Below are 11,592 nucleotides of genomic sequence, written 5' to 3'. Positions count from 1 at the left end.
ATATATATATATATATGAAGAAAATTTGTAAAAATAAACTTTTTTGTAATATCTTTTCACTGTCTAATTAATGTCATAATACAATAATATTATACATAATACAATATTGAAAATAGATCATTTATCTATTATATTATAACTAATTGCTTTGCTGTAAAATATTAAAAAGTTTATCTTAAAAATTTAGAGATTTGAGCTTTTAGAATTTTATTTTAAGAAATTAAATTATCATGGTTTACTCTTTATATCTTTTGATCGTATTGAATCGCATTCAATTTCTGCGACGCTATAGCATCTCTCGTTTTTTCTCAATTAGCGACATCCATAGAAACCCCAAATAATCGTCACCCATGCGTAATGCATCGGCGATAAGCATCGACAGCATCGTAGAGACCTTTGCGGGGGTAGAAAGTGGGAGTGTCTTTCGAGGACACTCGAATGACGTCATTGGTCGGTTGAACTTTCCCGTACCGGGGTGATTCTACACAAGGGTGGAGAATTAATGCACTTTGAAATTTTACTCGTTGCTTGCTGTACGCGAATCGTGCGTAATGATATATTAAGTTACGTAGCAGTTTTGGCTCTAATTCCTGTATCACGACATTTTTGTTATCATATAACGAAAGCATAATTCTGAACATTATGATTTCGTTATATATATAGCGCGAAACGTATAAAAAATATTTATAATAAATTATAGGACGTAAAAATAAATTTGTTTTATAATCAAATTATATATCGGAAAAAAAATTAGGAAATGTTTAGTTAAACCTTTCATTACTGAAAGTTAATTTAGAAGAATTAAAAAAAAATTGTATGTATAAAGATTCACATCGTCATGCCATATACAATTCTTCTCATGACAATGAAGATAATTTACTTACTATTCCGAGATAATTTTTAACTAGTTGTTGATGATAGAGTTAACATTTTTCGCGAAACTACCCCCACGAGACCACCCATTCACTCGCGCGTGCAGGGGCATCTTTAGCGGCAACGTGCAGAGAAGTGTGTGCGGTTCGCCAGTCGGTGGACGAATGCGTGCGACAGCGGCCAAGGAACGGAAGAAGAGGAAGGAGTTGCTCGGCAGTGGCAGAACTCCGTCTCTTTGCCCCCGTCATCATCATAACCGTGTGGTGGTACTGCGACGACGTCGGGGGTCGACGGGAAAGAGGCAGCGACGTGTACCGTCGGGGGTGGGAGGCGGCGGAACGTCGGGCGAAGGCGGGGAGAATGCGACGCGTCACTGCTCTCGACGGGGTGGGGCAACCTATGGATGGTAGATTGGTGGGGGCTCCCGAAGTCCGCGGTCTTTCTCTGTCAGTGAAAGAGGGGCCAAGGGAAGAACTGTGTGTTCCCTCTCTTTCCCCCTGTTCCTCCCCTCTCCGCCGTCTTTGTCTCTCACCCTTTGGAGGGGTTCAGTCATCTCGCGCCAGTCGAGCCACGCGCACTCTCCTGTCTGATATTTCTGGGCTCGCTGGAGAACCACCCTGAGATTCTGGAGGTGACGAAACAGTCGTTATCATTGCGAGGGTGGCGACCCTTGTTTGCTACTAAGGGTGGTGGTAAAAGCGCGTGGCAGAACGAATTTCCGCGAGCTTGAAGAAGACGCGAAACGAACCGCCCTCTTCGGACGTGGAGTTCGGAAGACCACCCCCACTTCTTCCCCCTCTTGATCGAACGCGCGCGCGCGCGCGCTCGCGAGCGCGTGCCTCCCTCTTCGTCGCGGGTGCTTAGACAACCTCGAGAATCGAAGACACACGGATACCGAGTTTCACGGGTGGAGAACCCGCGCGTGTCGTCTCGAAACAACGAGGATTCATGTTGGAACGACAGTTTTGAAGTATCGCGATAACGCTGCGAACAAGGAAACGACGTATTTGTCTCTGGTGTATATTTAATAGGGGACCTTAATTAAATCTACGCAGTGCCGTTACTATAAAACTGTTATCTTTTGAATTTTAATAATCCTCCCTTTACATCATGAAATAGGTATTTTAAATCAAGTTTGTGATAAGCTCCAGAAATTAAATCTGAAATTGTGCACCATGAAATTTAACCGTCAAGATAAAAATCATTGGTGGCTGATCGGGAGAATTGCTAATCGTTCAGGTTGACAAGATTATGAAGAGTCAATCGAGAATGTCGAATGATCGTTGTTTAAATGCTTTCCAAAATTCGAGGATTTTAAGTGACGGCGTTCAGGGTGGCACAGGAAGTGTTCGATGAGGGTGGAAGTGATCTGGGAGATTTCGAAGAGGAAGAAGCTGACGCATGCTTCGTATTCCTCGCGAATTGAGACTCCCTGAAGAAGTTTTTGAAAGTCCCGTAAGGATTGATCAACGATAATTCCGAAGACTCGAAGAATCTGGATCGTTCCACACATCGTGGGTGTGAGTGATCGCAGAGATTCTGCGAGTTTGGTGCGCGAGCGACATTGAATTGTCACGTTTTCTAAGTGAGCGAACTGGAGCTGATTAGTCGGAGGTGAATTAGTGTGGATAATCGCCGAAACGCACGTCAGAACTATGGTGATGTTGACGGGAGTGATTCGCGGCAGGAACGGAGATACCAGTTAGACAGCAAGAGGTAAAGTTTGCTTCCGGTTCTTACAAACGACCATCTTACTACATAAATTAATTTGAGGAGTGGGAAAAACTGCTGGGAAATTCTGATGTGTGAAGTTCCGAGATAATTTTGTATAGAATAAAAGTGGGTAATTCAGTATTTTGATAGAAACACGTCATTTTCGTGTAACATTCTAAAAAGATGAGGTGTGCAATTAATTTTTACGTCTTCTGAATTAATATATTATCTTCTATTTCATTTCTTTTTAATCTTTTCAATAATAATTGATTTTTCTTAAATTCTTTTATGTTTCTTAAAATAATTTGCGCAAAATTATAATATGTGTTGAATTACTAAATAAAATTTTAACGAATCAACAGTTTATCTCTTGTGAAGCTGTATGCATGTATGTACAGTAATTACAGCTGTCAACCGATTTCGCATCGTCTTATTTCACTTGAAACAAATGAACGAAGTCGTATTTCTAGCGTGAACATTTCGCAAATCTTCTCGCTATTTTCCGCATTCCTTCCATTTATTTATGTCACTTATAGTCGATAAGCGTCACCCATAAACTTTTCTTGGTCGAAACAAGATTAGCGATAATGTACTTAAATTATGCAAAGTGCAGTGATGGGTTGCACGACAAGATGTAAAGAAGTTGGCAACTTCCTTGTCCCGATTGAGCTCCGTGAATTTCTGCGCTCCGAAATGTGTCTCGAGAGAACGAAATTAGCTCATAGAATTGTTCCTGATTTCGTGGGGTTTGCTACAAAAATCCGCTAGGAAAACTCGTCGGAGCGTGCCCGTTCAAAAGTAGATCAATTAGATAAAAAATATTACTTTCTAAATTCTTTGAAATCTCACTCTAAAGAAAATTGAACTAGTCTTGAAAAAGAGTGAGATTTATTTTAAAAGTTTAGAAAATTCTATACGACAAACTGTCTAAATATTGATCTGTTTTCTAATTGCATTTCATATTATAATTTGGTTTTCAATTTTTTTCTCCTGCAATATTATACATAAAAAATTTTTTGCTGAAGTATCTAAAAATTTAACTAAATACACATCATCAAAATAATTTTGTTAGATCATCAAAATGTAGGACGCTCAAGCTAGTTGCTAAACTGTCACAACTTTTTGCAGCATTACTCATTATACTTGAATGTTTTTAACGTAATTACTACAATTACTAACAAAATTATTTTCAAATTTGTGTCTATCTAAATTTTTTAATATTTCAATAAAATTTTTTTCGCTAATTTGTATACTTTACGCGACGACATTAAATCGTATGTAGTCGGATAACACGGCCACGACTCGAAAATTATCATCCCGACGAATGTCGACCTTCCTGTCGGAATTCGACCTCGATCTCCCAACAGGAAAGTTCTCGAGCGAGATTATGTCATTTCTTTTCCTCCTCATTTTCGTTTTTTTCTTTCACAGAAATTGTCGCCGTTTCTCTACGCCCATTCTACATATATACACTCTCATTTTCATCGTAGTCTTACACTGTTACATAAATGCTTCATAGATGTTGCAATCTGGTTATTACAACAAAAATATAATAAATTCATTTGATTTGTAAACACAAATTCTACTGTAATACTCTTATTTACGGTATGATTAACATTATTATCTTGCTATACGTGAACGCTAATCAAACACTTAATATTTTGTGCATGCTCTGCTTTGTAATCGCTTTGCGGCAAAGATCTTTTTTAATTTTTATTTCGATTAATTATTAAACTTAATAACATTTGAAAAATATGAGATGTCTTAAGAACAAAAGAGTAAATATTGTATATACATATACAAAAATTATACAAAAAAACAAAAATTTTTTTTAAGAAAAAAATCCGTAAGAAATCCATAAATCAAAAGGTTAAAGAGCAAGGAAACGCGAGATTATACAGTGAAAGAATCGTGTGGATCGATCGAATAATCAAGAGGGACTCGCGCAAAAATGAGACAAAGAAACAGAAGATGTAGCAAACGTGACGAAAGGAGGAGGATGCTGCAAGGAAGAAATGAAGAAATCAGGAAAGGTAGAATAGAAATCAGAAAGCAGAAGAAGAAGAAGAAAGAGCGAAAGAGGCTGAAGAGAAAGAAGAGAAAATAGGGGACAACCAGGGAATCGATATACGGTGATATATGTTGTAAGGTACAGGAACGGTGAAAAGAGAGAGATCTTCGGGAAGAAAAAGAAGGTTCGGTTGAACGAAGAAACGTAAACGGAGAGAGAACTTGAGAGAAGGGGAAGAAAACCACGAAACAATTGGAGAAGCGGAGGCGGCCGCATTTCATGTTGCCTGGCATCGGCTCCCTTTAAAGAGTCTCTTGCTTTTTGTTAGCTCTTCGAAAATTATGATTGTTTGTCCGTGAGATTTACTACTCGGAGGCTCCCTCGACGCGCCGTGCGTGTGGACGTGTGTATGCGCAAGACGCCCTCGAGGAGTACCGCGATCTTTCGCTAGACACCGCGAGTCAGGTCTTTGAGAGACGGTCGGGGAACGATAGGAAACTCTGAAGGTTTACCAAGATTAAAGAATCAAGAATTTACAGCACTTGCTACTAAACTGCTGCTCTACGTTGCTTCCTTCTCTTTTGCTCGCTCACTACTTTCCTTGTCGCGCTATCTTAATTAGTCGTTGTTTGAAGTATGAGATTTTGCTTTGTGCCGAAAACGGACTCCGCTGCTTATAAACAACACGAGACTGTAATCCACGCGAGAAAATGACTTCGCATTCGTCTCGTCTGGAAAATTGTATTAAAGGCAAATCGATAAAAAAAAAAAAAAATTTTAACTTGTTTTCAATCACAGCAAATTGCTTATGTACTATTATTGTACATGCGATTTCAATCGAACACATTATACCATGCATGGTTTTCTGTGCTGTAATCGAAGCTAACGTTCATTGATTATTCACGGATTATTCAGACATATATCAACCAATGTAGACTATAATCGGGAAAGAATTTAATTAAATATTTATTAATGTGATATCTGTTTTATAGTACAGGGTGACGCATGAAATGTCATACTATTTAGTATACAGGGTGTCTATGACGACCATTGATGATAGATTCCTGAGATTGTTTCGAGTAAAAAATTCTAATATCAGAAAATATCGAGACTACAGTAATTTACAAATGAGAAGGTTTTAAATTTAATCGATCTGTCCAGAATTTGTGTACTCAAGCGTGGCACATAATAATGAAGGTGTTTTCAAGCATCAATTCTCTTCTATTTTTCTAAACATCTTTGCTACTGTGCAATGTGTCATGCCTGAGTGCGCAAATATTACAGTTCGATTGATTAACCTTAAATCCCTCTCATTCCAAAACTAACTAACTACATTCTTAACATTTTGCTATTAGAATTGTCTTGAAAAGATCTCAGGAATTTGCCATTAATGATTGTCACGACAAGTCTGAGACACTTAAATAACATATATTTTTAATAAAATTGATACAGAACTGATATATATTGATTGTACCAAACTTTGAAAATTAGAAATAGATATTTGATGAATCGCCCTATGGTAAATAATATTGTCAGTATTAACAAATTCTGACAATATTACTGATTGTATGTGGTTGATATTAATGGATTGACTAGAATACTGACAATGTTTGGATTTTGATTCTCGATTATCGCTTTATTAAAACCCATGTCTCAGTATATCACAGTGCAATAATATATGTGAAATTAAAGTAAAATATATTGTCAATAATACTGATCGTGTAAAGTTAAAATAAGATAAAAATACTAAATTATATTAACGCATAATCAATAATACTCTCCGTATTATTGATTCAATATTACTAATCAGTATGCATATTATTGACCATGTAGGGTCATCTTTCGTCTATCAAAGCATTTATGTATCTCTATCAAATGTGATTTTTTTTTCCATTCTTTGACTACGCGATTTCCTTGGATCGAAATGCAACTTCTATGGGACACCTGTTGCTATATTCAAACTTCCCCAACTTTTTACCGCGCGACTTTCCCCACGGAATTGCTAAAGGCTCTTTTACTGCGACGAATCTTTATCCGCTGAGCTACCGTGTCTTCTCGAGACACGAACATCTGATTTATTCGAGATCTTATTGTGGCTGCATAGCCGAGAACGGGCCAACTTGAGACGACCAAACGGCGCGACTCCAAAAAGCAATTCTTCCTCCGGCCCGCTGGCGTGGCGATCGCTCTATAAATTTCACGAGTCTTTCGAACCCTATATTTTCTCGTTATCCTCGCATTTTGCACGACACGTTTTATTAAAGTACGATAATTTTACGAGGGTCGACCGTCCTCCTGCCTCGGTTTCTCTTCTTTTTCTTCCACGGTTCGCCGCGCCGCGTCAGATTCTCATCTGCTTTTGTTTACAGTATTTCTGCTCAAACTCGATTTATTTATACATTTCCTTTCCCACTTCTTTTATTATTCATCATCCTCGATGTAACTATATATGCTAATTTTGTTAATTACGTGCGAAGTCTTCAGTCATCGCCGTTAAGTATATTCGCACGAATAGTGTCAAATTTTCAAGCATTTCATTGCGCGTAGATTTTTATCTCGTTTATCTGATATAAATATATACGCTAATTAAGACCATACGCCCATGGTATATGGCGGTGAAACTTGAAGACGTGACGCGTGATATGTCGATGAAAACGCAGTATACGATATAATCTTCTGTGCTTTTAATAACGCTTACACTCTCGCGAGTAATATATTCAATTTTACCCGCACGTGGCTTTGTTATCTGCGATGCAAATACAAGTATGGTGTTAATTACGATGATATCACCGTGAAACATACGTTTAAAAGTACGTTCGCCTACACTTAATATAAATATTATATCTACTTTGACGATTTATCTCTAATTAAATATATAAAAAGAAATGTAAACTCGTGTCTTCATTGTTCGAAATAATATGACTGAAAAGTAACTGACTTAATTTCAAACACTAATAATTTAACTAATTGCGCGAGTATCAACACCGCGAAACATCTCGGTGCATCGTTCTCGTCGTCATCGTTGACTTCTCGCGTATATACCCGACCGTCTTCTCCAAGGCAGCTCGGCAGTAAAAGGCCTAAAGTTTTTAATACTTTCAGTTGTTTTTATGGCGGCTGGCATCTTTTTTATTGTTTCCCCTCCTCTTTCCCCGCTTGCTCTTTCCCTTTCTCCCTTTCCCCTCTCTCCCTCTATCTCTTTCTCCTGCTTTCTCAACGAAATGCGCATGAGAAACTGAGCGTATCGGAGGAAGAGAGAAAAGAGGAGATTCACAGTCAGCCTTCTCTGATGTACGACTCGGCGGTCCGCGTGAAAAAAATCCCATAAACCAGTAAAAAAGCACGAGGTCTCTGGGCCAGAGAAGATGGGAGAGATGAGAAGAAGAAGAGAGTAGTAGCGGTGAGAGTAGGAAAGAGAGAGAGAGAGAGAGAGAGAGAGAGAGAGAGAGAGAGAGAGAGAGAGAGAGAGGTTCCAGTATCGCCAAAGGAATTCCTCTTATGACGAACCACGCGTGATTTTCTTTCGTCTGCCTCCTTTCCACCTCTCTGCCTCCCGCGTCTCCGCCGCGGCTTTACCCGACAATTCCAATGTGCGTTTCTTCACCTTCGTTTCGGCCCTTTCTCTGCTTCTTTCCCTCGTCGTTCGCCTCCTCAACCTATTCTTTCGCGAGTCTTAATCTTTCGCATCTGCCTATCTAATAGCGTCTTAATTAGCCATAGTAATGTCAAAGAGTTTTATATCTTGGATGATACAAACGGAAGGAAATAAATCTTACTAACGCGTTATCTTCACATAAATTCTTAATTAACATTTTTCTTCTTACTGATATTACAATTATTCTATATTATTGCGAATATTAATCTATATTATTCGCAATATCAAAGTGACTTTTGTAATGAATGAGAAAATGTTTCAAGACAACTTTCAAAGAAAATAGAAATTATTTTTTTAATCGATCGATAATTAATTATTTCCAATTTTTCGGTGTCTACATTTCGTTTTTTTGCTCGTATTGTTATCCTCTTTTCTTCATATTTTCTTCTCTGCTTACAACTCAATCATTCGTCAAATACAAGCTGAATAGGCAAATTAAAAAGCGGAGACAAAAGCAGGTCATATGACAAATGACAGACACATGTGGCATCACGCGTTTTGCGTTTATTATTTGTGCCTGTCTACACATAGGCTGGAAAATATATTCTCTCTGTCGTCTTAGCGTACTTTGCTGAAATGCATTTGCATAGTTAATTTATTTAGATGTCAATCCATATATTTTTTTTTCTCGGAAACATTTAAATCTCGAGATTGTATTTTATTAAATTCTTATTAAAATACATCAGATATGCAATTAATTTAATTTTTAAATTTAATTGCTTTTTTAGTGATTAGAACAAAATCGATTTTTCACAATAATTTTATGTATTTGTAACACTATTACGAAACGTATGTGAGACTTTAGATAAATATTTTATTGTTTCGCGTAAATATCGAAGAAGGAAGTGGCGACAATGCGATTTCGTCGATGATAATCGATCGCAAGGATATGCAAATTCGACTACAAGATGCGCATACATAGAAAAGAGCAATACAAATCATGTTCTCTATGACGAACAGTAATGAAGAATCAGCGCTCCCTATGAATAGTTATAGGTCGTTTCGCATAAATTAGGCCGCGAGAAATTAATAGCTAATTCAGCAGGTTTTCAATTACGGCGCGATCGAGACTTCAGTATGAAGTCTTATGAAACTTATAAATATGGAGGCGAATCGCAGCCTGACGGCACAACCACCGTGGATGGACCGTGGGCGAGATACTTTTGCGAGAACTGTCGCGCTAATTATCGAATTAGCACGTGATTCCTCATCGCGAGGGACCGCAAAAGATGTCACGAGCGTTTTCATTACGTCGCAACTGATACGAATCGACAGACCATTCTCTTGACATTTTAGAATATTAAACTGAAACTTATGAATTACAAAGAAAGAATTTTTTTTACATTATTAATTTAAATCATTAAGATATTTTTGGAAGATTCTCCTTCAATTCTCCTTCAATTTTTTACAGATAGACAAAAAAGATGTTACATATTGCCACATGAGAAGGACAGTTTACTGAAGTATCTACATTGAGAAAAATGGTTTGGTTGGATCAAATAGTAATTCTGATAGAAAATAAACAAATCAGAATTTTCTGATAAAATCTATTAAAATTTTAGTTGAGATAACTAGAATTCTGAGTGATATAATTATTTTAGTAAAAATAAGCATTCTAATAGATTTTACTAGAAATATTATATCAATCAGAATTCCGATTATCTCTATCAATAGAATTCTAATAAATTTAACCAGAAAATTCTGATTCGTCTATTTTCAAGCAGAAATTTTTTTTAGTGTAAAAGTTTAGTTAGATTTGAAAATAATTTTGTTGGATTATTAAAATATTATACAAAAAAGACATTCAAGTTAATTACTAGAATCAAAAATTTTTGCGACATTACTCGTCATGCTTGAATTTTTTGCAGAATTATTTTAATGATCTAACAAAATTATTTTCCAGACTATGTATCTAAATTTCAGATACTTCAAACAAACATTTTTTCTATATAAATGTACTTCCATTCTTCCATTTCCTAGTTGTAAAATTTATAAAAAGAATAATTTTTGTTGATATATCTAAAAATTTTAATAGGAACAGACCTAACAATAATGTCGATTATTAAAATAATTATATACAGTCTAAATTTTCTTGCAGTGAAATCTCACTCTAAGAGAGTGAAAATGCAATCACTTAAAAAAAAAATGAAAATATTTTCTTGAAGAAAGTAACATTTTCATTCTTTTTAGAGTAAAATCTTATTTTTTTTGGAGTGAGATTTCACTCCTTTGAAAATTCATTTTTAAAAAAGTGAAAATTGTTACTTTTTTTCGAGAAGTAAAATATTTTCATTTTTTTTTTCAAGAGTTATATTTTCACTTTCTTGAAATGAGAGAACTATAAGAAATTTAGAGTGTAGAAATCTCAAATTAGTTGCTAAAATGAAAAGATTTGCATCATGCTCGAGATGATCGCTTCCTACATAATTATGTTGACAGTTTAACAAAATGATTTTCACATCATTTTATTTAGATAAATTTAAACCCATTTAGATAAATTTGTTGACACAGAAACATTATTGTTTTCGTGTATTTTTAGTCATTGAATCTCACGCTGCAATACAAAGTTTCTTCCGTTGATATAAACTTGCTCCAACCGGTGCAATGCTCCGCATCATAAACGTTTCCCGCGCTACTATCGAGCTTGGCGTCCCGATGAATTATATTTTGACGATCATCTCGATCGAAGATCTTTGAATCGAGTACGAAGGAGAAGACGAGGAAGAAGTAAAAGAAGAAGAATAAGACGAAAGGCCGCCCCGATCGCAGCACCATCCGTAATTTCAGATAGAGTCGGTGCCGGGTGTTATTAAACCTGATAGGCCAGCGAACGTTTCTCCCTCGCGGGTGTTCCCCGACTTCAATTTAAATTGGTGACTTTGCTCTTCTGCACCCACCCTGTCTCTTCAGCCTCCGCTCCTTTCCGCGCCCTTCGCTGTTCTCGCTTCGCGGTGCGTGCGCGCGTCCACCCTCTGAGCCGCAAAGTTGGGCCCTTCGGGCCCATTTCGGTCAGCAACGAGATGAAGCAGAATAAGATCTACGATGGGATCATAGGAGAATAAAGGAGAACAAAGAAATGACGTATGTTCTCTATTTGTTAACTTTAAGGATAACGACCAATTATTAATACTCGAGATAATTATCGATTTTAATTATCGCTTGATTCGCCATTAACCATTGGTCTGTATGTAGCTTCGAATATCGTCAATATCTGAAAAGTCTCTTTGTGATTTTCCTTAATACTTCTGTCATGCATAATGTTTCACTTTTTCACAATGTCGTTTCACAAGTTCTCGTGAAAAATGTAACAATGAGCAATGTGAACAGATTAAGATTCTAA

General features: G+C 36.8%; 1 protein-coding gene across 2 annotated transcripts in view; it reads left to right on the top strand.

Moving 5' to 3' along the window:
- The first annotated feature begins 1,449 nt into the window (after positions 1-1,449).
- Positions 1,450-11,592, top strand: part of LOC108688878 (zinc finger protein castor homolog 1-like) — a 97,969-nt gene continuing 87,826 nt past the window's right edge. For both annotated transcript variants that reach the window (XM_018195407.1, XM_018195406.1), the window contains exon 1: positions 1,450-2,589. The gene's annotated coding sequence lies outside the window, so the exon portion shown is untranslated. The remainder of the gene's footprint in view (positions 2,590-11,592) is intronic.

This window comes from Atta colombica, unplaced genomic scaffold (genome assembly GCF_001594045.1).
Source record: "Atta colombica isolate Treedump-2 unplaced genomic scaffold, Acol1.0 scaffold245, whole genome shotgun sequence".
In the NCBI taxonomy this organism is placed as follows: domain Eukaryota; kingdom Metazoa; phylum Arthropoda; class Insecta; order Hymenoptera; family Formicidae; genus Atta; species Atta colombica.
Note: the sequence above shows the minus strand (reverse complement) of the source record. Positions and strands in the feature narration are given on the sequence as shown.